Below are 3,990 nucleotides of genomic sequence, written 5' to 3'. Positions count from 1 at the left end.
CCAGCACCTCCATCCGGTGCCACCTCCAGCCGTGATACAAGAAAACAGGCACAACCACCATTATCTTCGAAGAACGCACCTGCGGGTCCTGCACAGCGTTCTTCTTCTTCCATGGCATCAACAGGGCACACAAGTGATATTATTTGTCGTCATTGTAAGGGAGGAGGTCATTATGCGAGGGAATGCAAATCTCCGCGTGTGATGATTGCTACCGCGGATGGTGGATATGAGTCCGCTAGTGACTATGATGAGGAGACATTGGCTCTTATTACACGTGAAGAACATGGTGGAGATGATTCTGATCATGAGACGCAATACATGGCTCCTGAAGACACTGACAGGTATGAATGTTTAGTTGCTCAACGTGTTTTGAGTGTGCAGGTCACACAAGCTGAGCAAAATCAGAGGCACAATTTGTTCCATACCAAGGGAGTTGTGAAGGAACGTTCTGTGCGCGTCATAATAGATGGAGGGAGCTGCAACAACTTGGCTAGCATGGAGATGGTGGAGAAGCTTTCTCTCACCACAAGACCACATCCACATCCTTACTACATCCAATGGTTCAACAACAGCGGCAAGGTTAAGGTAACACGTACTGTTCGTGTGCATTTTAGTATCTCTACATATGCTGATTATGTTGATTGTGATGTGGTTCCTTATTGCATAGGTACCACATCACAATCAACATAATCAGCATATGTAGAGATACTAAAATGCACACGAACAGTACGTGTTACCTTAACCTTGCCGCTGTTGTTGAACCATTGGATGTAGTAAGGATGTGGATGTGGTCTTGTGGTGAGAGATAGCTTCTCCACCATCTCCATGCTAGCCAAGTTATTGTAGCTCCCTCCATCTATGATCACGCGAACAGAATGTTCCTTCACAACTCCCTTTGTATGGAACAAATTATGCCTCTGATTTTGCTCAGCTTGTGTAACCTGCACACTCAAAACACGTTGAGCAACTAAACATTCATACCTGTCAGCATCTTCAGGAGCCATGTATTGCGTGTCATGATCAGAATCGTCTCCACCGTGTTCTTCATGTGTAATAAGAGCCAAAGTCTCCTCATCATAGTTACTAGCGGACTCATACCCACCATCCTCAGTAACAAGCATCACACGCTTAGATGGGCATTCTCTCGCATAATGACCTCCACCCTTGCAACGTCGACAAATAATATCATGTGTTTGCCCTGTTGATGCCATGGATGAAGAAGAGCTCTTTGCAGGCCCAGAAGGTGTGCTCTTGGCAGATAGTGGTGATTGTGCCTGCTTTATTGTATCACGGTTGGAGGTGGCAGCCGACGGAGGCGCCGGTGTAGCAGAACGTGTGGAAGTAGATGATGCACGTGGTGTCCATGATGAAGGTCGACCTGCAGAAAAGTTAGTCCGCGCCAAAGCCTGTCGATCCTGCACTTCACGTTCAGCTTTACAAGCAAGATGGAATAAACGAGTGATATTAGTATACTCCTTATACTCTAGAATCGTTTGAATCTCTCTATTTAATCCACCCATAAAACGTGCAAGCATAGCTTCATTCTCCTCAACAATACCACATCTAATCATGCCAGTTTGCAATTCCTGATAATATTCTTCTACAGAATTTTTTCCCTGTCTTAAGCGCTGCAATTTTTGAAGTAATTCACGTTGATAATATGGTGGAACCCAACGAGTACGCATAGCAGTTTTCAAAGCAGCCCAAGTATCCGGAATAGGATATAATCTACAATGCTCAGACCACCAAACACATGCAAAACTAGTGAAAGCACAAACAGCAACAGGAACACGTCTCTCCTCGGGATATTGTAAACATGTAAATCGTTGTTCAGTTTCTAACTCCCAAGTAAGATATATATCAGGAACATATCTACCCTCAAATGGTGGAATATTCAATTTTAGTTTAGGGAGATGGTCATGATCTCGTACCTGAGGGTGAGCCCTACCATTGCCATTATTTGCATGTGGACGACCTGGTGGTTGCTGTGCTGTTGGTGGCACGTAGTTCTGATTTTGATCAACCTCATCCTCATAATCTCCCACATAATCATCCTCCTCCACATCAGCAGTAGGAGCCACAGAAGTATCAACAGCAGCACCAGCAGTTTGGCCCGACTGAAGAGGGACACGGCTCGCTCGGCGGAGGGCTGTTTCCCGACGTGGAGGTAGTCGGTGTTGTTGCTGTTGTTGCAGAGGTGCGGCAGGAGCAGCCGATGGTGGTGGTGGAAAACGCGACAGCAATTCAGCAAACTTGTTATCGAGCTTTGTTTCAAACGTCTTCTCCATGCCATCTATCTTCTCCATGGCCTCTTCAAATCTGTTTATCACATCTTGCACCTGTCCATTCATCATTTGCTGAAACGTATCATGAAGCTCCTTGTTCGTCAAGTTCTCCCAGTCAGTCTCGTCGGCTTGTGATCCTGGCATGGTTAGCAGCAATAGAAACACACAAGAATATGATCCTACAGACTACTAACAAGTGGTGGTGGTGGCGGGTGTCACAAATCCGTCAAGCAAATCTCAAATTCTTACCAGTTCTTACCCAGCAGCAGGCGGTGATCGGCAACCGTTGTAGTCAAAAACTCTCAAAAGCTTGGATAGAGCGATTGCCAGGGAGAGTCAAACGCACGACGTAGATGTATGTGGAGCTGGGAAGGCTTATAGTATGGTAGCAAAAAGGGTCAGCAATAATCAATTTAGAGATGCAAAGTTGAATAAACGCTCAACGCTGGTACTGTGCTGGTCCTAGGCTAGACCGTGCTAGAGACGCGAGCCTAGAACACTAACAAAATCACGGCGCTGCACGTAAAGAAGGGAAAAGCACACTCTGGAACTCTCTTTTTTTTCGCTCTTTTTTTTGCGCTCCTTTTTTTTGCGCTCCTATTTTTTTTTGCGAAAAATCACTATAATGGCGAGTGTCTCAAAACTCTTCCCTTGTCAAACTGATAGGATGGGCACGAAATTTTTTTTTTTCACTTTTTTTTCGGAAATCAGGGCAGCGACGACGAAAAAGTGCGACAAAAAATCACTATGATGGCACGTGGCTCAAAAGACTCAGAAAAGCCTAAAAGTAGGATAGGGAAAAAAATTTGCCCGTGAAAATTTTGGCCTAAAAACTGCCCGGGGGTCTCCAGACTCTTTTTTTTTCGAGACCTACGCAGGCAAGGAAACACGAATCGGAATTTAGATTGATCTTAAGAACAAACCTAATATGAGAAGAACTCGGATTGGTGGTGGATATATGGTTGTGGTATATGGCAGCGGTGGTGGTATATGGTAGCGGTGGTGGTATATGGATAGAGATTGGTGGTGGTATATGGATACGGATTGGTGGTGGTATATGGATATGGATTCAGAGCGGTGGCGGATAAGCAAAAGTGGTAGATGGGCGATGATGATGGTGCGGCGGCGGCGTGACAACTTATGACCAGAACTCGAAACTCTAAAAGACTAGACTCTAAGACCAGCAACTTGACACGATGATGCAACCGCAAATTCAACAAAGCAAAAACCCTAAAAAGATTATGCAAAGGCTCAGATTGGTTTGGATATGATGAACTAACCCTAATTTTTTTGTGGCTTTTTCGTGGACTGTAGGTATGAAGAACAGACTCGATCTAATCTACGAAAAACTATAAAATCTCACCGAGCAACCTGGATATCTGATACCACTTGATAGAGGCTAAGGTGTCCCGATGTTTCGATGAGATGGTGGCTATCGTTTTCTGTGGGAGTCGACCTTGACGATCCGACTACGAACGTGCGAGATGTCGCGCCTTAGCAATAGCTAAACCAACTTCCGAGGGTTATTGACCACGCCGGAGCACGATCAACCTGACCACGAGGGTCTGTTTCCTGCGAGCAAACGAAGAACAAGCAAGAAACTGAGATTGCAATCGGGATATTGCAAATATAAGATGAAAGCTTTATTGATCAAGGTGGGGTTCTGTGACGTCTTGGTCTGGTCGTTGGACACAAACGAAGTACG

Source organism: Triticum dicoccoides, chromosome 6A (genome assembly GCF_002162155.2).
Source record: "Triticum dicoccoides isolate Atlit2015 ecotype Zavitan chromosome 6A, WEW_v2.0, whole genome shotgun sequence".
NCBI lineage: Eukaryota > Viridiplantae > Streptophyta > Magnoliopsida > Poales > Poaceae > Triticum > Triticum dicoccoides.
Note: the sequence above shows the minus strand (reverse complement) of the source record.